Source organism: Anolis sagrei, chromosome 5 (assembly GCF_037176765.1).
Source record: "Anolis sagrei isolate rAnoSag1 chromosome 5, rAnoSag1.mat, whole genome shotgun sequence".
Taxonomy (NCBI): Eukaryota; Metazoa; Chordata; class Lepidosauria; order Squamata; family Dactyloidae; genus Anolis; species Anolis sagrei.
In genome coordinates, this window is record NC_090025.1 from 19,311,705 (window position 1) to 19,336,664 (window position 24,960).

At 40.1% G+C, this 24,960-nt stretch overlaps 2 long non-coding RNA genes across 2 annotated transcripts in view; both read right to left on the minus strand.

The window, feature by feature from the left end:
- Nucleotides 1-16,488, minus strand: part of LOC137097154 (uncharacterized) — a 336,194-nt gene extending 319,706 nt beyond the window's left edge. Inside the window, exon 1 of the long non-coding RNA XR_010909992.1 lies at nucleotides 16,445-16,488. This is a non-coding gene — a long non-coding RNA (uncharacterized lncRNA). The remainder of the gene's footprint in view (nucleotides 1-16,444) is intronic.
- Nucleotides 16,489-18,373: 1,885 nt separating this feature from the next.
- On the minus strand, nucleotides 18,374-23,235 carry LOC137097155 (uncharacterized). Its single transcript, XR_010909993.1, has 2 exons — nucleotides 23,019-23,235; nucleotides 18,374-19,939 (listed from the first exon to the last, which is right to left on the minus strand). It is a non-coding gene; the product is annotated as an uncharacterized lncRNA (long non-coding RNA).
- Between the last annotated feature and the right edge of the window lie 1,725 nt (nucleotides 23,236-24,960).

Here is a 24,960-nt window from a genome sequence, read left to right on the forward strand (position 1 = left end):
CACAACTCATTGGGAAAACAATAAACAAAACCACTGAACAGCCCCTGTCTCTGCCAGCAACTTTTGCCTTGATAATGGATTTCTCTCTAAATATAGTATCACAGAAGCATGGCAGGAGCAATCTATTTTACATTTATTACACGGGGCCCAATTCCCTCCGCAGTTGCCTCCATCATCAATTGGCATTTTCAGCCGCCTGCAATTCCGTCTCCATGAATATGGATAAAAAGCCCAAGGAACTGAATAATATGAATTTTACCTATTGTAAAAATAACCCAAAATCTTCCTTTTTTAAAAAAAAAATAATCAAATTTTATAATTATACATTTTTCTAACTATTCAAGACACTACTGTCATTAACTTTTAAAATACTGCCTCTTGGCAACAAATGAGGCCATGGAAGTTTCCTGTGCAAAAATATACATAGATGATCCAGCAGAATCCCTTTTACAGTACACAATCGTAACACTATGATTCAGTTGTAATTGTCCTAGTTGCATCATGGAAATTCTTAGTTTTTGTAGTTTGGGGAGGCACTGGAGACTCTAAATTCCCCTTCCTAAACTACAAATCCCAGGATTCCATAGGATATTGTCATGACAGATAAAATTTAATGGTTCCTGAAATAGGAAAGAGCAATTGGGGAGGGGATGAGATTGAAAGATGGTTTAGGAACAAAAAAAAAGCTTCACCTTTGACCAATTTGCTCTGGATAGTAGAAGGATGGAGTTAAGCACTTGAAATATGTATTTATTATAGTGATCAACAAACACTAATATGTACATTTTGTAGAAAGGCGTTTTAGTTGCTCAAAATCAATCGCTCAGAATAAAAGTAAGCTGCATTCAAAGTGGCAGAAGGTAGAAGATGACTTGTTCAACAGCAAAGGATGTTAAGTAGTATCCTCCAAGCTGAGACCAAGAAAGCATCTACACTGTAGAATTCATGCATGTGCTTATGTGCAGCTTCATAAAAAAACATGGGGGCAAATTTGTCCAGCTATTGTCAAGTGATTTGGAAAGGTCTGTTATTCACATGGAGTCCACCAGAGGGAAGTAAAGGCATATATGAAAAAGTTTAATACAACTTTCAGTTTCCTGTGATAAGTTGCATCCCTTGGAGTTAAAGACACGAGAACTAAGTAGCATCAGCTCTAGTTAGTATTTGGATGGGAGCTGTTGCTAACTGCCATCAAGATGACTTTGACTTAATGGCAACCCTGTGAATAGGAGCCATCCAAGTCACCCTATCGACCCTGCTCAGGTCCTGCAGACTCAAAGATATGGCCTACATGTTAAACCCTATCCATCTGTGGTTCAGTCATCCTCTTTTCCTAATGCTTTCTACCATACCAAACATTATTGTCTTTTATAATGAGTAATGTCATCTCATTATGTGTCCAAAGTATGACAGTCTTAGTCTGGTCACCTTGGCTTTTGGAGACAGTTTAGTTTAGTTTGATGTACTCTAGGACATATTTATTCATCTTTTTAGCAGTCCACAATATCTGAAGAACTCTTCCGCAGTACCACATTTCATATGAGTTGTTTTTCTTCCTATCAGCTTTCTTCACTGTCCAGCTTTGACAAGCATACATAGATATGGGAAATATAATTGCATGGATAATTCTAATTTAGTATTCAGTTATATGTCTTGAGACTCCAGGATCTTGTCTAGCTTCTTCATAGTTGCCCTTCCAAGCCCTAGTCTTCTTCTGATTTCTTTACTACAGTTTCCATTCTGATTAATGACTGAGTCAAGGTATGGAAAATCTTGGAACAATTACAATATCTTCATTGTCTACTTTAAAGTTCTGAAATTCATCAGTGTTGTTAAGAGTCAGGATAGCAAAGTGGTTTGAGGACTGGACTATGTCTTTGGAAATCAGGATTTGGCCATGGAAATCCAATTCTCTGCTCCATAAAACCCCACTATAGGATTGGCCTAGAGCAGTGGTTCTCAACCTGTAGGTCCCCAGATGTTTTGACCTTCAACTCCCAGAAATCCTAACAGTTGGTAAACTGGCTGGGATTGCTGGGAGTTGTAGGCCAAAACACCTGGGGACCCACAGGTTGGGAACCACTGGCCTAGAGTTACCATAAGTATTAAGTAGGTAATGACTTGAAGGCACCCAATAACAACAAGAAAATAATCACCAGTGCTCATTATTTGTTAATGTTCAGCAATAAATCTACTTTTGTACTTTCTTCCTTGACTTCCTTTAGTAATTATTCCAAGTCTGATGTTTTCTGCTAATCATATAGTGTTGTCCACATATCTTATATTGTGATGTTCCTTCTTCCAGTTTTCACTCCTCTGTCTTCCAAGTCCAAGAGTTCATTCATTCAATCAATTGTTGGACAGTGAAACAATACGTAGATAAAGGAAACTGATTCAATGAGTCTACCATAAATATAACTGAAATAGGATTTGTGCCTATGCTAAACTGGTAAAAAGAGATTAAATTAATACCAACTATAATTTGTTATTGATATTTCTAGAAGGATACAATTATTACAGGTATGCAATAAATGTTTTTGATTACTTAAATAGATACAAAGACACGAAAATTTAGAGATAATGTAATTTAGACAGCATGAAAGGCAGTATAAGTAGATTTAAAACTTAATGTTTATTGTTGTCTTTTATAAAATGTTTTATGTATAATGTACTTTTGTTTAAATAAGCTCAATACAGCCTATGGCTATTTCTGCTTTTCTTGTTCTTTACCAATAATTCTTCAGCTTTTTTTCTCAATAAGTTTGTGTTTGTAGCTCACAGTATGTTTGTTTGTTTATTTCTTCATAAAGCATACTGGGCCATGAAACATGATGTCCAATAAGAATTTTTTTTTTGATGAAAGAAGCTTAGAATGCTAAGATCCAATATGTAATCTCTGTGGAGAGATAGATAGATAGATAGATAGATAGATAGATAGATAGATAGATAGATAGAAGCAAGTATTGTATCAAACTACAGTGTACCACAATTTAATATGTTTCTTGTATTGTCGAAGGCTTTCATGGCTGGAATCACTTTTTCGGGCTATATGGCCATGTTCTAGAGGCATTTCTCCTGACGTTTCGCCTGCATCTATGGCAAGCATCCTCAGAGGTGAGGTCTGTTTCTGTTGGAGCTTAGCCTGTGATTGTGTTTCAGGATCAAGATGCTTTGGATGTGGGGAGTAATGTCAATGAGTTTCAAGATGGCAATGATATTGATGCAGAGAATGACCAGGAGATCCATGTTCAAAGTGTAGTTTCCCATGAGAATGTCCCCTAAGGATGTGGGGATGATGGTGTGCTCCCTGGATTGCCATTAGAGAGTTCCCATGATTTGGAGCTAGAAAACAGCTCGGTACAAGGTGCAGAAATTAATGAGTAAATAGATAGATGAAAGGAGATTAGTCAAAACAGACAAGCCTAAGAATGGCTTTGATGTTCTGCCAGGCTCCGAGAGAAAAAGATAAGAGATTCCAAAGTAAAGCGAAACCAATTTCTGAGTGCTTGGGACATAGCTAATGAGGAGATAAAACTCCCAAGTACAGGATATGTAGTCAGATGAAGCATCGTTTGGAATCAAGTTCTCATCCTCATTTCATGGAAGCCTTGCTTGGGAGATTCATGTTTAAGTGCCTTTTGTTTCATGGTTTGATTCTTGGATTCTATGATTTCATGTTCATGCCTTGGATTCATGTTTCCTGGTTTATTGGATTTTATTGGAGAAGTTTTGACTTTGTTTTCATGGACTTTGCTGGACTATTTTCCCTGGACTACTTTGTTCCTGTTTATCTTCTTACCTAATTGAATTTACCTATTTCTTTAAAGTGCTTTTTTACTTTACTGCTTTTTAATTATCTCCAATAAAAGGATTGTTTTTCCTACCAACAGTGTGGTGTTTGAAGAGGGCTTTTCCTGTTCTGGAGTGCAACAGTTTCCATACTGGAAATAAAAGTAAATAGGAATGATAAACGTGTGTCTATTCGAAAATGTAAAGTCAAGAAATATGCATGAAATGTTACTGCCCACATTAACTTCCAATATTTCATATATGAAACCCAGGCAGCATTAGCATGTGCTCAAGATGCTAAAAATTATTAATAAGTAAAAACAAACAGGAGAGGATGCAACAGTTTGATTTTGCCTAAGCCTACTGGGAAGAGCAAGATTCTGCCCTCCACTCTTCTGCCCCCTACTGATTGATTACAAGCTAATTTTACACTTAGATCTCATTTTGCATCACTAGAAAAATGTTGTGGACAAAGAGGGAAAGTGAGAGGACAGAGAAAGAGAATTTCGGACATTTTAAAAGCAGCTAAAAAAATGGGATGAGAGAGGATTAATCAGGACTGTTTTTGTCAAATAGAATAGTAGGATCAGTAAAATATGACTTGCAGGATTGATTAAACTTTGGGAAAACACAGAAGTGTGGTTATTTTAAATGATGAGATTTACACTAAGGTATTGTACGGCATATTATGTGAGAGACAGTGTGGTCTGTGTGTTGGACTAGGACTTAGAAAACCTGGGCTCAAATTGTTATCAAGCCACCACACACACCCTTCCCAAATTAATCTGGACCTTTAAAAGACTTCACACAAAGTTACATGATTTTCCTTTTATTTCTTAAATCTTTTTCTGCTTCCTCGAAGTTTTGCTGTTTCAAGGTCACTGAAAGCCTCAGTAGGAACTAGCAGCAACTGTACCCCAAACAATATTAAACTAAACCCTTTCATAAATGTACTGAATGATATTTTTGGTGTATAATGTATGAATTGTGTGTTGTATTAATGCATAATGTATAAAGTAAAAATCAAATTTATTGTGAAGACATCCATTCCCCATTCTCCTGTACTGACACAAACCCCTGGGAACGGAGATTGTTGAACTGTCAGGAAATATCCCTTCAGCAATCTCCCAGACCTGGAATCTCTTTTGTGTTTGAGTGAAAGACAGATAATCCCTTTACCAATAGGGCTGTGCTTTGCACTGTTTTCCTGAACAGATGTGTCCAGAGGCTTATGGCTCCTACAGAAGGCAAGGCTACACAAAAATGAATAAATTGACCTTTTGAAAGAACAGCTGAACCTCCGATATCTGGCATGATCACCTTTTGTCTATCATGCCCTGCACCTTTGTCTTTTTCAGACCTGGACATTGAAGTCAACCAAGGAATCATCTGCATCCCTATGTCTTCTTCTTCTTCAGTTTCATGCCCTCCATGGGGACAGCCTTCCAACAGATTGGACCTTTAAATTATCCAAGCTGTTCTTCTTCCCACCTTGGAGAATCCCTCCTCTTGGCTGTTGATACAGAAGGAACTCCCAGCTAATCACAGTGTGGATCCCAGCCAGCTTGTTTCTCAGCCAATCAGGAGAAGAGCAGGATGTCTGAATAGCTGTTCAAGTGTCATGTATTTCTCTGTGAAGATGTACTGGCACATTTTCGAGCGGTGATGCAGTACTTGCATCACTTTTGGTCAAACTATCCCTTTTGATCAAAGTAACTTGAATAAAGTTGGATTGACTTCAGAACATGTGTGTTTTATGTGTGTAGTTTTGTGTGTGAAGTATAGTGTTTTGAGTGTGAAGTATTGAATCTCAGCATGGAAAATGTCTTCTTAATAAATTTTGCCTAGAATACATTCTGAGAGAGCTATTTTCAGTCAACTTTAAGGTATGTAACAATAAGGCTATGTGGCCAATGAGTGACTAAACAATGGCTGTCCTGTGCCAAACATATAACTTGGAAGCATTCATAGTGCAGGAATCCTTTCTTTGGCTGTTAGCAAGAGAAATAAATTAAAGATCAAATCTAGAGTTGGGTGTGTTTATCTGGGTGGAAGTAAATTTCTTAATTCCTGTTCTTCATAACAGACTATGGTATATAGTTCCTGAAAATGCTACTCAGGGTTTAGGACCCCACAGAACAGCTGGTGTGGATAAAAGGGGAATTGAGTGACACTCCAGACATTACTGAACTGCAGCTCACAGCATTCCTCACTATAGGTTCAGTTGAGTAGAGCTGATGGGAGTTGCAGTTGAATAACATTTGGAGGGCCACCCAATTCTCATCCCATCTTCTAGGAGGAGTAATTGTTTTGTACATGTGAATGCGTACATGTATCATACCCAAACATATACATCAACAGCTGGCTGTTGTTGGGTGCATCCAAGTTGTTCCCAATGTATGGTGACCAGAGATCTTCACTAAATTGGCATTGAGTGTATTAGGTAAACTGCATACAGAGATATTATCCACACCAGAGAGTACATTACTGTATTTATAAAGCATTTGAACTCCTTTCCAATATTATTTGGCATTGTCTTCTAGATGCACAGCTGGCAAAAGGCTCATAACTGCCAAAGGGATGCAAAAAGACTTTGTACGTGAGCAATTTTATTTTTCAGCTGCAGGACGTTGTTCATTCTTCTTTGGTTTAACATTTAAAGGAAAAGAGCCAAGGGTGAAAAGGGTTTCCTTTGTTTATTTTGTTAGAGCAGAACAGATGTGCATTCAAATACAATCTCCAATGTGTAATGAATGCAGTTTGGCCTTGCAGCAATAAGTGAGATTCCATGGACAGAGCCATCCAAGATTTCAAATTGCCTTCCATGTATAGCTTAGTCCAGTAAAATCAAAATTGGTATCAGATAGGCATGTGAATATGTATGTATGTGTGTGTATACACACACACATACACACACTTCATGGTTGTTGTATACCTTCAAGCCATTCCCAACATATAAAGGTTAACCTATCAGAGGGTTTTCCTGATAAGATCTGTTCAGAGGTGGGTTGCCATTGCCTTCTTCTGAGGCTGAGAGTGTGCGACTTGCTCAAGACCACCCAGTGGGTTTCCATGACTGAACAAGAATTAGAACGCTGGTCTCTAGAATCACAATCCAATGCTCAAATCATGCCACATTGGTTCATTGTATACATACTTGGCACTAAGTCTTATTGAATGAAGTTGGATTGACTTCAGAATGTGTGAGTTTGTGTGTATTTAATTATATTGAGAAGTATTGAATCTCAGCATTTGATTTTAAGGTGACCACAGATGCAAATCTGTGAGGTTTTTTTTTTATCATAACAAACACAATAAACACCATACGAAAAAACCATTAATAGCAATCATGGATTGTTCATTGCTAGAATCGTGTGACGTTGTTGTTGTTGTTGTTGTTGTTGTTGTGTTTTCATGCACCCTATACATGAGTCAGAGTGGCACACCAAAGGTGAAAAAATGTATCAGAGGATACATAACTAAAGTTTTAAAAATCATGTAACAGCAAAAATCAAGTGGAGGTGGGATGGAGAGATTCAAATTCCCAGCTGAACTAAAAGGAAGCAAAAATCAGACAAGCAGACTGAGTGGGTGGGGATGTACCAAGCGTTGTGCAGGCAGGGTGGATCTCTCCCACAGAGAGTTGTGAAGCAGAAGGAACTGGAAACAGTTCAAAAACTAGCCTATAATTCATCCCAGCCTGAGCCAAGCAAGGATGGGTTAACCTCCTACAGTTTCTTGGAAAAGAGCAATGACCCCTAGATGGCCTTGTGGAATAGATTTAGAAAGTCTTTGCTGTCATGAATATATGAGAAAGAAAATGCACATAGTAGAAGCATTAGAAGGAAACCAAGTCTGTAACAGGTCTGGTAAAAGGAATCTGGATTACTCATATTTCTTAAGAGTACCCCCACCAGATGTTGTTGGACTATAACTCCCATCAACCTGGAGTAATGTGATCAGTTATCATGAATGTTAGGAACTGCAATCAGGCAACACTGAAACACTTTACTCAACGTAGGTGCAAACTTTCTAGGTAAAGTAGGAGGGCTTTTAGAGGGAAAACATAGATACATTTTCAGATAAGGCCTAAACCTCATGGGTTCAATGTCCTAACTGGACTTTCATCCTCTACACCAGCCCTACTTAAAGTACTGGTCCATGAATCAGTGTTAGTCCACAAGCCAGCAGTTGCTGGTCCACAACAACTTTCAAGAAAGCAAGAAACGGTTGTAGCCAATGGGTACAAATATGGTGCTTGACCCTGGTACATTAGGAAAAAATACCTGTCAATCTGCTATATCAGACAATTATTAGTCTCTTACTGAAAACTTGAAATACAAATAAAGTAGGAACCCCCAATGATGCAGTGGGTTAAACCCTTGTGCTCGCAAGACTGATGACTTGAAGGTTTGGTTGCTGACCTGAAGGTTGCCAGTTTGAATCCAACCTGGGGAGAGCATGGATGAGCGCCCTCTATCAGCTCCAGCTCCATGCAGGGGACATGAGAGAAGCCACCCTCAAGGATGGTGTGTGTGTGTACACACACACGCAGACAACTCGACCCAAATTAAAGTACCATGGAACCAAATTCAGTGTCTAAATTGGAAGGTAGTTCTATCTCCAAAGATGCATTCAGTCAATTGTCAGTTATCATAAAATCACAGAATATTAGAGTTGGCAGGGACCATAAGAGCCATCTAGTCCAAACCTGTGCCACCCTGGAATACAAATTACATTACTCATGGAAAATATCCAATTTTTGTTTCAAGATCTCCAAAGATTTAGAGTTCCCCACCCTTTGAGGCAATCTACTCTAGTGTTGAAGCACCCCAATGGTATGGGAGTTCTTTCTAATGTTTTCTTGCAATTTGACTCCATTACTTCATATTTATCATGTTATGCTGTTATGGCAATATTACTCCATTGTAATTGCCAGGGAAACATCCTATGCCAGGGGTTTGTTTGTAGTATATGGGAGAGGATTCTCAACCAGAGGATTTATGGTGCTCCAAACTCCAGAATTAGAATAGGATGCAGCCATGATAAAGAAGGGTAATAGTCCTCTAACAGGACTATTATCCTGTTAAAGTGAGATGATGCTCCTAATCTCCAAAGCTTCAGAAAATAAGCATACTCAATCTTCTACAGGACATCCCTTCAGATATTTAAAGGTAGCTATCATGTAATCGGAGCCTCCGGTGGCGCAATGGGTTAAAGCGCTGAGCTGCTGAGCTTGTTGACACAGGTTCAAATCCAGGGAGTGTCATGAGTTTCCACTGTAAGCCCCAGCTTCTGCCAACCTAGAGGTTCAAAAACATGCAAATGTGAGTAGATCAATAGGTATGACCTTGGAGGTGTCTATGGACAATGCCAGTTCTTTGGCTTAGAGATGGAGATGAGCACCACACCCCAGAGTCGGACATGACTGGACTTAATGTCAGGGGAAAACCTTTACCTTTTACTATCATGTAATCTCTCAGACATACCCTGCTTCCCCAGTCATTCCTGACAAACTTTGACATCCAGATGTTTGATAATCTTGGTCCCATTTCTCTAGATATATTCCAATTTCTCAATATCCGTCTTGAATTGTGGTGCACACAACTGTACATTGAAATCCAAGTGAGTTTCAAGCAAAGCAGCATGGATTTAGACAACTGGTTCTCAGCCTGTGGGTCTCCAGATGTTTTGGCCTTCAACTCCCAGAAATCCTAACCGCTGCTAAACTGGCTGGGATTTCTGGGGTTGTAGGCCAAAACACCTGGGGACCCACAGGTTGAGAACTACTGATTTAGACATTATACTCCTGATGATGAAGTCTACTGGTGTATTGGCTTTAATTGTTTTCACTATTTCTTTTTGGAATAGTGCTTGGTTTAATTCTATTTTAGCGATTAGAGACTTTAAATTTTATATTGTTTTATTACTGTTTGTTGCTTTGCATCTCTGTTAAGAGAGAAAAGCAGCATATAATAGCAACAACAACTGGCTGAAAGTTATGGAGCTGTTATAGGCAATGGGTTAGTAAAACAGTATTATACTATCCCACTTGTGCAATATTGGATAAATAAGAATACACCAAATCCATGTTCCTTTTCACAATTCCTCCACACCAAGCTATCTATACAGCTGATTTTTATATAAGCACTTCTTCTTTCCGGTGTTCTTGGAAGTGCACATGCTGAAAATTCAAGGAGTGCAGCAAGCTAAAAAGAAACAACTATATCGACCTCTGATAATGGCTGTGTTGATTTCAGGAAGGTTTCCACTATAATGGATTTCCTGGAGCACAATGAATGTTCGCATTCATTTTCCCCAGAAAACAGCTCAACAGTCAAGAATGCAGTGACTTACTTTGCTAACCAAATGGTTTTTCTTTTGCAGAAAAGAATTAGCAACAGGAAATTTTCCACCACTAATGTAAAGGCTGCTCTCTATTCCTCTCACCTCCCCATGCATCATGTTCACTGAAGGCAAATTTCTGTTACAAAAGGAATTACAAAGCCATGCAATTAAAGCTCAAAAGCCAGGTTCAAGTTCTCAAATTTACCTAACACTTTCTTGCTGTGAACATTCAAGTGTAACCCAGAAAGCAGAACTCTATTTACATAAACGATTCAAAATGAAATGAGTTGGTCCATTATAATTATGGCGTGCAAGCTGAAGTTAGGAAGCAGAAGAAGAGACAATTTCATTAAACCCATCCTTTATAGACTGAAATTTCAAAACAGTCTTATTGATTTTGCACCCACTGAAACAGAAACAGATATGCTTGAGGAGTTAATAGGAGATGAATAGTGAATGTATGGAGCCAAAAGCCTTGCTCTTATCAGAAATTGGAAAAGTTACTTTTTGGGACTACAATTCACAGAATCTTACAAGAGCCTGGCCAACTTGCTAGGGACTATTGGAGTCAAAACTCCCAACACTTGCCCATATTCTTGTTCTTGCTAAGTTGGATCCTATATTGAACAATGGGCTTTTTTTTTTTTGCGATGTTATACTTTTCAACACTTGGAAGTTGTGTTACATGACATCTCATCCCATGTCATGTGGCCTCCAGTGCTTGGAAAACCTATTCTTTGATTCATATACAGTGTGCATATGGTGTCACTACTCCAAAGTATATACAGGCAGTCCCCGAGTTAAAAACATCCAACTTACAAATGACTCATAGTTAAGAACGGGGTGAGACAACAGGAAGTGAGATAAAGTACTCGCTTTAGCCTATAAAGCCCTAAATGGTTCTGGCCCAGGTTACCTGTCCGAATGTATCTCTGTCTATGAACCATTTCAGAGATTAAGATAATCTGGGGAGGCCCTGTTCTTGGTTCCACCTTCCTCGCAAGTGTTATTGGTGGAGACGAGAGACAGTGCCTTCTCACTAGGGGCTCCTCAGTTATGGAACTCCCTCCCCAATGAAATTAGATCAGTGCCCTCCCTCCTGGCCCTCAGAAGAAAATTAAAAACTTGCCTATGGGACCAAGCTTTTGGGCAGTAAGTAGTACAAGAAATGATCAGAGATTATGTGCAATAGATATGATATTTGCAACGGCCTGGACTACGATTGTTGGATTGTGTGATTTTAATGTTTATATTGATATGTTTTTAATTCCATGTTTTAATGTTAAATGATGTCGTGTTTTATGATTTAATTGATAATTGTATGTTATTATCAGTATGTTAGGCTTCTGTATGTGAGGCATTAAATTTTGCCATAATTATGTTGGAAACTGCTTTGAGTCCCCTGTTAGTGAGAGAAAAGTGGTATACAAATGAAGTAAATAAATAACTAAATAGATAAACAAACAAACTATACCTAAAAGGTGGAATGTATTTTAATCTGTAATGTGTTCTATTATGATCTAACTGCTTTATGATGTTTCAATTGTTATTTTTTAATTATGTCTACTTCTTTTATCTCAATTGTACCTTGTATGTTTTATACCTTGTTCTTAGCTACTTTGAATCTCCAATGGGGAGAAAAGTGGGATATTGAAGAAGAATAATGATTTAATCAGAGTTACAAATTCCATCTTAAATTATAATTTTATGTCACATGTCCAAATTGAAGCAATGCACTACTCAAATTGTTAAAACACAGATTTGTTAAAACCATTTGCATTTATCATAGTTTTTACACAACCATTAAAAGTACTGCAGTCACCTCCAGTTTCCAATCAGACAAACCTATTTCTAAATCGCGGAAGAAGTTGGACATTTCTACAGCTTCATTGGTATTTGCTTTCCCCTCTCTTCCCACTTCTGATAAAGCACTCAGACAATAGTAGTATTTCACTGCTGTAAAGGAAGTTATTAAGTCTGTATTGCTTCCTCTGGTGACTAAGAAGTTTGACAAATGCTGTCAGACACAGTTTTATCTATAATCTAAGTCTGATGCTGATGAAATATGGAAGCTTTGGGAATAAGGCTCGCCCACTATCTCTGAACCTCAGAGGCAACCCCCCTCTGAGCAAATCTTGCCAAGAAACCCTGTGATAGGATCACCATAAGTCGAAAATGATTTGAAGGCACACAACAACAACATCTTTATACCGATCAAATCATCTCCTTCTGAGGAGCTAAAAACAAAAAGAAAGTAGAGAAAGCTGATCTGTAAAGCACAGGATTTAAGTGCGCTCAGCACTGGTTGGATCACATCCACTTTGTTCAAGGAAATATTAAGCAAAAAAAACGTCGAAACATCAAAAGCACTCATTACTAAGCTTTCATAATTAAACATAATAGCAAATATTATGAATTGATGTATTGATGTATTCAAAACTCTACCAATATCTCCAAAAGACTGGGGTGGAGTCATAATTAGAATACTTAGAATAATCCACCTGAAATCACACTGGGGTTCCAGTTGTTCCCAACTAACTTGTCTATGAGTTTATCTACACTGTGGAATTAATGTAATTCGACATCACTTTACCATGCCAATTAAAATGATGTCAAACTACATTAATTTCATGGCAGGCTCACTGCTATGGAATCATGGGAGTTGCAGTTTTACAAAATATTTAGCCTTTTCTGTTAAAGAGTACTGGTGACTCACCAAGCTACAACTCCCCTGAACCCTATGGCTTTGAGCCTTGGCAATTTAAATGGCATCAGACTGCATCAATTCTACAATGTAGACGCATCTTAACAAGTCCAATTGATTTCAATGGGCTTGTGGTCTTTTTCTGAATGCCATTTGGGGTGAATAAAGCAGAATAGCATATTTATTTGCTCAATCTTGTAGTATCTTCACTTTCTTGCCATTTCTTTGAACATACTTCCTGAGCACAATCCAATATACTCTATAGAAAAAAACACATACTCTTTTTTTGTGCATTAATTTCTGACAATAGGCGCATAAGCAACAAGCAAAGAAGATTCAGAGGCAATGAATCATTGTTACTTTATTCATATCCTGCTACTTATTCCAAGGATCTCAAGGTTACCTATTTGCAATTTTCTCACTGCTTAATCTTCAGCCTGTGCAGTTGACTGAGGATGTGAGGTAGCAATTAACCTAAGATTACCAAGATTTTGTGTGACTTCGGCTACCACAGAAACCGTGGGTTTGGGGGCCCAGGGTGTCTAGCTTCCCAGAAGGCCAAATTAAACAGATGGGTAAAGGCAAAATCAAAGATTTATTCTCTCTAGCCAGAGAGGATGTCAGCACAGAAAGCACTCCAAAGTACTGACACACTGCAATAGCAAATGCTGAGCATATTTAATGTATTCTGACAACCATTCAAGACTCCTGCACAAACTTTTGATTTGTGTCTGGGTAAGATCTGCTCCCAGGCTGGTCAAAGATTCCCTCCAACATCACCACTGGTTGGTCTTTGCTATAGCAGGAAACTTTAATAAACCATCATTGGGTTGTTTTTAAGAGTCTATCCATTTATTTATTTATTATTTTTATGACCCTGTTCCTTTATGAGTTTCTCCCTCACAAAAAAATCTGCTCCATTCCTATCTCATCCTGAATTTTTAGTATTCTAGTATTTTATCTTGCACATGCGGCCCGCTCATTGTTATTTTATCATGTATGATTTTGCTTTGTATTTGATATCATTTTTTGTATTCATATGTTTTTTGTATTTTACTGTGTTGTTATTGTGTTTTAGTTTTTATTTTATTGTACTATGCTGTTGGGCTTGGCCTCATGTAAGGCACCCCAAGTCCCTGTTGAGGAGATGGTGGTGGGGTATTAAATAAAGTTTATTATTATTATTATTATTATTATTATTATTATTATTATTATTGATCTGCCCTCAAGAGAGAGAGAAATGCATGATCAGAAAGGAATATGGTGTGGCAATTGATTATGGGCTTAATGTTCTGACTCCTTTTGACACAGTGGTATTATTCCAGATAAAAAATGCATACTTTAGGGTGACTGTCATCTTAATGGGTGTCGTAAGGATGGGTCTGGCTGGGGACATAGGAGAGGGATCATTCCCACCGATAACCCAGATCATATCATGTGACATAGGAAAAGGACCCAGGGGCCCTGATGCAAATCCATTGTGTGCCCCCCCTCCCCAAAGTCTTCCGGTTCATTGTAAAAGGATTGTGATAATTTGGAGAATCAGTTTTTTGTTTGTTTGGGTTTTTTGGAGTCCCAGGTGTGGTGAAGCAACATTTCAAAGTATATACAGGCAAATTCCAAAGTAGTACATGAAGGGCAATCACAGGGTGAAAGGAAAATGGCAAAGGGGACAGTGACACACCGTAAGTCCCCATGGAGCCAAGCCTCATAAGTAATAATTTGGGGTCCAATTTTTCAATAACAAAGAGAATTTTTGAGTTTAGTAAAAAAAAAACCCTCTTCCAGGTCCTAACCACATCGCCTTATTTTTAAAATCAGGTGGTCCTCAAGACACAGGATCATGTGGAGATGGCCATAAGATAATGCAGGAGGACTTAGAGATTCTTAGAGCGAACACTTTCCTTGGCATTTTTACATTTTCTAGTGCAATTCTATGGTCAACTTCTGATGAAGATTAAACATTTACCATGGAGCCATGCCAGAGGAGGTAGAGATCCCCAGATACGTTTCTCTCTGTTTTTCAAAAAGTATTTTTTTTTATTTGTAGTTTTCTGACTTTCATGGGGACTGCTGTGCCCCAAACTCAATGAAAGTGGAAGACCTACTGTATACTTAAGACTCAACATCTTTGTAATGGAACTGTGATGAAGCCAGGATGATAAACACACTTAACATGCAAGTACTATAGCAAGAACACTCCATGGGGTTGTTGCTCTTTATGAGTACATATTCCGCAGCAAACTTTAAAGCTGCCTAATATACAAGTCACGGGAACGAAGAGATAACACACGCTGTTTTAGGTGCTCTACCAAATTGCTGACATTGGGCAGAGGGGGTGCCATGTTTGTGGTATTGGACAGGAGCATACCTTGTTACTTGGTGTGTGCAAAAATCTGAAACTGGTCTTTTTGTCAAGCAGGAAGATTTAGAGATCAATACAAATGAATAAAATTAAGAAAGGTTTGTGCTCTTTGTGTATTATACTATGTATACTATGTATATAATGTATAATAACAAGAATATATTTTGAACTTGGTAAGTTTTAGATTGGATAGTGAGAAGGTGAAAGCATTGCCTTTCTTTAAAAATAGAGGCATTTCTAGCCTCCCTCTGATGGAATTACATTATCTTTGCAGTCTTTTCATAATATTCGCCTATCTACAAACTACTTTCAATTTATCTGGACCCCTTCGGGCTCATAGGCACAATTGATCCATTGTTGGCATTCAAGTCTATTCTTTCATGATTGTGTACAGAGAGGCTTTTGTGTCTTCCCAAACTTGTTACCCTCTTAAGTGTAAAAAGTCACTGGGGGAAACTTCTGCCTCCTTTCCACATCTTTTGCTTTTTAATTAAATCACTTCTTGAATGTTTAATCATTATTCTCTTTATTTTATCTTAACCTGTGCCATTTATTTTATCATTCTTGAAGCATCGAAGTAACATGCAAATGGTCACAAAATCACACAATAAACAATCTCCATAGTTGGGTTGTTGTAGGTTTTTTCAGGCTGTATGGCCATGTTCTAGAGGCATTTTCTCCTGACGTTTCACCTGCATCTATGGCAAGCATCCTCAGAGGTAGTGAGGTCTGTTGGAACTAGGAAAAAGGGTTTATATATCTGTGGAATGAACAGGGTGGGACAAAGGACTCTTGTCTGCTGGAGCTAGATGTGAATGTTTCAACTGACCACCTTGATTAGCATTTGATTGCCTGGCAGTGCCTGGAGCAATCTTTTGTTGTGAGGTGACTATATGTCCTTGTTTGTTTCCTCTCTGTTGTTGTGCTGTTCTAATTTTAGAGTTTTTTAATACTGGTAGCCAGATTTTGTTCATTTGCATGGTTTCCTCCTTTCTGTTGAAACTGTCCACATGCTTGTGGATTTCAATGGCTTCTCTGTGTAGTTTCTCAATTGAAACATTGACACCTAGCTCCAGCAGACAAGAGTTCTTTGTCCCACCCTGGTCATTCCACAGATATATAAACCCATTTTCCTAGTTCCAACAGACCTCACTACCTCTGAGGATGCTTACCATAGATGCAGGTGAAACGTCAAAAGAAAATGCCTCTAGAACATGGCCATACAGCCCGAAAAAAACTACAACAACCCAGTGATTCCGACCATGAAAGCCTTCGACAATACAATCTCCATAGTTCTTTCCTAAAACAACGATTTGGAGAGGCCACAGTCTTGATACTGTGACCTCTCACATAATTTCTCTCCAAACATGGAGCATTAAGAATGCATACTGATGTGGTTTGCAGGGCATGCAAATGTCCAACTTGTGCTCTTCCTGGATGTCACTGAGCCAGGGATAAAGCAGGGTCAGTGCAATGTCCATACAGATTTTGGGAATGATACAAGAACAGTGACAGGAACACTGAATCTCACTAGTATAAATTGCTCAAAGATAATCTATTATTAACAGTCCTACTCAATTCTTGCAAACTTGAGGCCACGACTTCCTTGACTGAGTCAATTTACCACTTTCCTACTGCCTTTACCAAGATTTATCACCTTTCCTGACAATATGTCATCTCATGGTATGACATATTGTTTCTATAATCTATCCAAATACAATAGCATCAGTTTCATCATTTTAGTTTCTCGGGACAGTTCGGGATTGATTTGCTCTCAGACCAATTTATTTTTGGTTTTGACAGTCCATGATATCCACTGAACTTTCCTCGAGAACTTCATTTCAATTGATTGGATTTCTTTTTCCTGTCAGCTCTTTTCATTGTCCAGCTTTCACAACCATAAAGGAAATGGGAAATACATGGATGCTTCAATGATGTGTCTTTGCCTTGTTCCTTAATACTTTATCTAGTTCCTTCAAAGCAATCCTTCTAATTCATATTCTTCTGATTTCTTGACTATAGCCTCCATTTTGATTTATGACTGAGCCCTAAGGATATGTAATGGAAATAAACATGCACTCTTCCCTGTTCCACCTGCCTTCATCTCATTCCAATTTCTCTATCCTCTCCCCCAGCTGAGTTTGAACTTTAAATAATCTTTAAGTGTAATTCTAAACTGCTTATGAAAGGGGTCTAACCTCTTTAATTCTATTTTGGGTTGTGTTTTTCCTTTGTCAATCACTAGTCACATCAAGTGTGCTGTTATGATTAATGCAAATAGTAAGTATGTATAGGATTACCTGTTTATATAGCTGAATTTAGAGTGCCCTTATTTGCATACATTATCTTAGCAATTCTTCAAGCAGTAAAGCAGTTCAGCTTTATTACCCTCAGGAGACACATCAGTATTATTGATATTACAGTATTTCAGCTTCTGCAGAGTCTTTTTTCTATGTTTCCAAAGTAAAGGAAAAGATGAGTGAATGTGTATAATGCTATAGTGATACGGTGGGTCCGCTGTACCCACAGGCTGTGGTTCTGCAAATTGAACCAGTTGCAGATTCAAAATGTTTGGAAAAAATGTAAACATATAAAAGATTTATTTGCCTTATATGTGAAAAACCTAGATCTTTAATATATTTGAATATATTTAAGGTCTAATAAAGGAGTGTTCTGACACTTGTCAGTATCTGGCTGGGGTCCTGGAACCAAAAGCTCACAGATATCGAGCACCCAGAATACTGTAGGGTAGGCATCCTCAAACTGTGGTCTTCCAACTGCTTGGGCCTTGAACTCCCAGAAGCCCAAAAATATTAAAAACACATGAAACCATCAGTAAATATATAAAAATGTTTTAGAAATAATTAAACAATCTATATAACCTAAAACAACTAAAAGACAAAATATAAAATCCTACAAAATGAGTGCCATTACAGTCAATTCCTGAAATTCTGCTACTATAGTAAGTTGCATTTTACTTATATTCTGCCTTTCTCTCAGTATGGGAAGGTTTTCAACTACTACTGGAAGAATGTCCAAAAAATAAGCCATCTCTGGGTGAAGCAGGCTTTTTCTTTCCCTGAGCAATTGCTCAGAGGCTCAGCCAAAATGCTCCGTTTCAGTTCAAATTGCGGACGCAGATGAGTCAGGAAAGACAGCCAACTGGGTTCAGCAAGAATATCAAAGTTTATTTATAGCAGCTGCTAGTGGCTCTCCGACACAACAATGGCGTCTCTGGGGAAAGCCCACCAGCATCAAAGGTAGTGTTCCTTTTATACATCAAAAGGGGTTCGGCTTTAAGAGCCGCCCCGAAGATTAAATCATTGGTTAAGAAAGCTGTCAATATTATAGTTATATTAAGCAATTAGCTCATATATTTTTAAGTTTCGCTTCGCAATAAGCAAGCCCCTTCTTGGAAACATCTCAAGATGCCGACATGCAAAATACAGCTGAAAACATCTGCTGATCTTGGCAAGTTTTAACTTTAGCCTTGGCTACTTCCTTTCTGCAGAGTTGGCAGGTCTCATGACCGATTTTTCACCCTTTCACAAAAAACTCATCTTGAGCCTGTCTTTGTCTCCCATATATGGTCAAGTCCATCCGTTCTCTTTTCTACATGCAAACCCCGGCAGCTTTAGTAAAACTAAAGCTGTGCTTTTTGCCTTTTCTATAGCTGTACCTTTCTGCATATCTACAGCTGTACCTTTCTGCCTTATTCCCACATGTTTTTGTTTTGCGAAGCGGTTTACAAAAGCGAGAGCAAATCAGCAAGGGTTAGATATTACGGATCTCTCCAATTATGCCCTCTTGAACAAATACTGCCTCCATTTCTCAGGGATGTGTAATTTGACTCAAACAGTGGGTACTCAGGGTACAGTTCCTTCCAGTCTGTGTCGGCCAGATTTTGTTTGTTAACATATGTAGAGTTATAGGTTCCATACAAATAAAACTTGTCCTGACAGTGAGTGTAATTTGTCAACCTTGTTAGGAAGGCTTTTCTGTGCTCCCAGCCTTTCCATTTTTGATTCCATGTACCCTTGTTTGCACAACAAAAACACATTCCTCTCGTGGTGGCAGTATATCTTATTCGTCTAAATTTAATGTGTTTTAATCCATCGGGGACCTGAGAAAATATGGTGGGATTTTGAATAGTTCCTTGTAACCCCCCGAGCACCACCTGGGGGTCAGCTATTAGGGTAGGGAGGAAAGAGAAGTCACCTACTTTCTCTGGATGTTCATATAGGAGTGCCACATCTTTTCCATGCTGATCAAACATGAATCTAGCATGCTCTTTTAGCCAATTTCCCTGTATCATAGTGATCATGTTTATAAGCATCATATATCCAAAAACCGTTCGAACTCCTATTGGTTTTCTAGGGCATCTTTCCCTCCTCCCCATTATAATCTCTATCCACCACTTCCAAGATAGGGCTTTCGTTGGGCCACACTGCGTCATACTTGACCTGCGACGATCTGTTGTTCCCGAAGAGGTCAGCTTCATGGCCTTGTTGACCCCTCAGGGAGTTGCCGGACGATCCTGAGTCTCAGGTCACTCTGATCTGCCTTTTTTATCTCCCACATGGGGGGTGCCAGCTTGGCACGGGTGTAATGTATCCAAGGTTTAACTTCCTTCACTTTAATGGCAGTAGGGGTTGATATCAGCACAGTATAGGGCCCTCTCCACTTAGGTCCTAGTGGGTCAATCTTCCACTCTTTCACAAGCACCTCGTCACCTGGCGAGAAACAATGCAAAGGTGTGGTAGGATAGGGTGGATTTAACTCTGAAGTATATTGTGCAATTTGTTTTATCTGTCCAGCCAGGGCTTGCACTTGTTGAATGGTTTGTTTATCTCCAATCACATGTTGGTCTCCCCCTTTGTCCAGTATCGACCTCAAATTTAATGGTGGTCTGCCATATAGTCTCTCATAGGGGGTCAGACCTGTTCTTTTGTGAGGGGTACACCTTACTCTCAATAGTACCATGGGCAGTATTACAGTCCAACCCAGCCCTGTCTCTTGACAGATTTTTTTGACATAGCAGTCTTTAGAGTCCGATTCATTTTCTCAACTTTAGCTGAGGACTGGGGCCTATAAGCGCAATGCAATTTCCATTTTGTGCCCAATATTTGACACAGTCCTTGAATCACCTTGTGTACATAAGCTGGACCGTTGTCAGACCCTATTTCTAATGGTATTCCAAATCTGGGGATTATGTCCTTCAAAAGTGCTCTTGAAACTTCTACTGCCTTTTCAGTTCGGGTTGGGTATGCCTCTACCCACCCGGTGTAGGTGTCCACAAAAACAAGCAAATATTTGTAGCCCTTTTGCGGGGGCATCTCAGTAAAATCAGTCAAAATTGCCTCGAATGGGACGTTGCCTATGTGTTGAATTCCTGGTGGCTTTAAGGGTCCTTCTCGAGGATTATTCTTGGCGCATGTCCAGCATCGGTGTGCTGCTGCTGCTGTCAGGCTATGGAGTCCATCAATGTACATTTGCCGTTCTAGCAGCTTAGCTAAGGCTGTCTTACCCAGGTGTGTGTTGGAGTGCATATGTCGGACTATGTGCCACGCCATATCCTTAGGGACATAAACGCGGTTATCTGGCATCACAATGACCTCTCCCTTCCATTCTCCTTTTTCCCCCAAAGCCCAATTCTCCTCTTCTTTTGTGTATGTAAACTTTTCTAATGGGGGATCTCTTATTACCGTCACAGCCAACAGGTGCTGCTTATTGTGGGGGTGCTTAGCTGCCTCTCTTGCGGCCAAATCAGCTAGTCTATTACCCTGTGTCACTGGGTCTTCTCCCCTTTGGTGTCCTTTGCAATGCATTACAGCCACTTTGTCCGGGTCCCATACCGCCTCCAGGAGGGCCACAATCTCAGCTGCATTTTTAACGCCCTTTCCAGCCGACGTAAGGAGTCCCCGCTCCTTGTACAAAGCTCCATGGGCATGGAGCGTAGTAAAGGCGTACTTTGAGTCCGTGTAGACATTGACCCGTTTTCCCTTTGCCAACTGCAGTGCTCTGGTGAGGGCTATCAATTCAGCCCGTTGAGCGGAGGTTCCCGGGGGGAGCGACTCTGCTTCCAGAATCTCTCCCCCCCCCCCTGTACCACCGCATATCCTGCACGCCTCTCACCGTTCTCCATGAAGCTACTGCCATCCGTGAACAGGGTCATGTCTGCCTTGGACATTGGTACGTCCTTTAAGTCAGGTCGGCTGGAATATACCTGTTCCATCACCTGAATGCACTGGTGGACTGTTTCCTCTCCTGGGGCAGGCAACAAGGTGGCCGGATTTAAGGTGGCACAAGTTTCTAGGGTCACCATCGGGTTATCACACAACACCCCCTCATATTTTGTCAGTCTCTCATTTGTGAGCCAGCGCGGTCCCTTGGTGTCTAACAGCGCCTTTACATGGTGTGGTACTTTGACGGCCAGTGGCTGTCCTATGGTCAATTTACTTGCTTCTTTTATCAAATCTACTGCTGCTGCCACTGCACGAAGACAGGGCGGCATTCCCTGTGCTACCGTGTCTAACTGTTTTGACAGATAAGCCACTGGTCTCTGCCATGATCCTAATGTCTGGGTAAGCACCCCTATTGCCACTCCTTCCTTTTCAGACACGAACAAGTCAAACGGTTTCTCCAAGTCTGGGAGCCCGATCCTCCATTCCTCTTCCATGGGTATTGTCAATTCCATTTGGCCATTGTCTAAAAATTGGATTTGTGCTCTTAATTTTGACAAAATGTCTCTTCCTAATAATGACACTGGGCAATCAGGGTGATATAGTAATTTATGACTCACATTATGGCCTGCCAGATTACATGTCCGTTCCTGTAGAAAAGGGCATTTCTGAATTTTTCCTGACAGCCCCACCACTTTGGTGACTTCTGCGCTGGTAGGACCAATAAGTTTGTTCACCACTGATCGTTCTGCCCCAGTGTCCACTAAAAAGTCAACTTGCTGGTCCCCTACTTCTATAGTGACCATCGGCTCCCCGGGGTCCAGCAAAACGAGAGCCTGGTCGGTTCATTCCTCTTCCTCCACATCCTCCCATTCTTCTTCTGCTATTGCAGCCACTACTGCTTCCCTCTTCTGGTACGGGGTGTAGCCTCCACTGTCTCTTCCACATCCTCTATCTCTTTCTCTGCCTCTGTCTTGACCTCGTCCTTCGCCTCCTTCTTCTCCTGACACCTTTTCTGTACATTCTCTCTTTTAGTGCCCATAGCCACTGTTAGCGGGGGGGCGCATTGGGAATTGCATATCGCTGCCCCCGGTAACTATGTTCTTCCGCCGGCTCTTCTTCCTGGGCAAGGACCTTAACCTTGACTTTCCTTTCTTTCTTCCTTATCATCATATACTGCACTTTTTACACTTCCGGACCCAATCAGGATTTTGGGTCACCACGTTGTCCCAGGCATCAATATAAGTATATTGATCCAGATGATGGTTAGCACAAAATTTTTCCACCTGCCTAATCTTCTTTAGGTCTCACGACCCCTCTGCAGGCCACCCAAAAGGAAAGGTGGGCCATTCTCCTGTGCACAGATTCCTTAATCTGTAGTCCTTAAAATCTCCTGGATCTCCCTGACTCGATGCAGCTACAAACTTGTCAAAGTTGTCTAGCATACACTGAAGCGGAGTCACTGTCTTTGAGTTCCTCCCACCCATGGCCTCTAGTGGGGAGCAAACCTTGACCTAGACGCCCGGACACTCGACGGCACGTTTTAGGAACTGCAAGGTTTGCCCCGTCCTCCCACTACCCCACGGGATACTTAGTGGTCCCCTTTTCCCCCAGCGCTGGTGTGTGTTACCTAGTGTCTTACTTGACCACTTATACTTGCCGGGTCTCTGTAGACGTTGGAACAACCTTCGTCCCCCGGACTTTCCTCCTTTTGGATCCTTCTTATCACTCCTCCACTCCCAGTTGATTTCTTGAGAACCCGAAGAGTTGCGATTTACCTTGATCAAGCAGCACTGACAGAAGAGGGGAGTGTCGCAGCCGGTTATTAGTCGGGGGCCCCCTTTGTCTCGGCTCACGGCAATCGCCTCCCGCGCCCCTGATGCTGATCAAAAATCGTCTTGCCAACAAGATCCGTCTCCCCCGACTCTGGCCCGTCTGAATCAAATCTCGGTGGAACCTCCAAAATGAAGCAGGCTTTTTCTTTCCCTGAGCAATTGCTCAGAGGCTCAGCCAAAATGCTCCGTTTCAGTTCAAATTGCGGACGCAGATGAGTCAGGAAAGACAGCCAACTGGGTTCAGCAAGAATATCAAAGTTTATTTATAGCAGCTGCTAGTGGCTCTCCGACACAACAATGGCGTCTCTGGGGAAAGCCCACCAGCATCAAAGGTAGTGTTCCTTTTATACATCAAAAGGGGTTCGGCTTTAAGAGCCGCCCCGAAGATTAAATCATTGGTTAAGAAAGCTGTCAATATTATAGTTATATTAAGCAATTAGCTCATATATTTTTAAGTTTCGCTTCGCAATAAGCAAGCCCCTTCTTGGAAACATCTCAAGATGCCGACATGCAAAATACAGCTGAAAACATCTGCTGATCTTGGCAAGTTTTAACTTTAGCCTTGGCTACTTCCTTTCTGCAGAGTTGGCAGGTCTCATGACCGATTTTTCACCCTTTCACAAAAAACTCATCTTGAGCCTGTCTTTGTCTCCCATATATGGTCAAGTCCATCCGTTCTCTTTTCTACATGCAAACCCCGGCAGCTTTAGTAAAACTAAAGCTGTGCTTTTTGCCTTTTCTATAGCTGTACCTTTCTGCATATCTACAGCTGTACCTTTCTGCCTTATGGGGTGGTGGGTCAATGCTTAAAGTAGGAACTTCATTCCATCAAAATACATAGCAAAGTGATGAGATTGAATGTGATATAAAAGGTAGAGATAAAGGTTCCCCTGACTTTAAGTCTTGTTGAGTACAACTCGGGGATGGGAAGTGGGGAGTGGTGCTCATCCCCATTTCTAAGTCAAAGAGCCGGAGTTGTCTGTAGACACCTCCAAGGTCATGTGGCCAGCATGACTGCATGGAGCACCATTAACTTCCCACAGGAGCGGTATCTATTGATCTACTCATGTTTGCATGTTTTCAAACTGGTAGGTTGGCAGAAGCTGAGCTAAACGGTGGGAGCTCACCCTGCTCCCCGGATTTGAACCGTCAACCTTTCAGTTAGAAAGTTCAGCAGATCAGCAGTTGAGATGTATAATAATAATAATAATAATAATAATAATAATAATAATAATAGTAATAATAATAGTAATAATAATTTGCAATCTTAGTATTAGCTCAGAGTGATATTGTAGAAAGGACAGATATGACTATTCCTGTTATAATGTAAAATATTTTGGAATGGCATAGTCCTGAACACACAAGTAAGACTGAGGCACTTCGCTTTAGCTTGAGATGAAAATTGACAAAACTGATCCATCCATACTGCTTGCACTTCTGGAGGAGTGTGTGATCACAACTATGAGAACTATCATGTGAAGTATCTGTTTTTAAATATTTATAGCTATACCACTCTAGAGGTACAAGCAATTGCCAGGTATGTGGGAACCACATTGAGCCCAATACCAGATAGAAAATCTAAATTGACTAATAAAATATAATCTTATAGTATGTAAACCAATTGAGGGTAGATCTTGATGAAATGAACCAGTAAAGTTTGTGCCTAGTGAGGCTGTAGGAAAAAACTTTAAGAAAGCTGGATTGCTAGAGTCCCACCTGATAATTATAGGTTTGGAA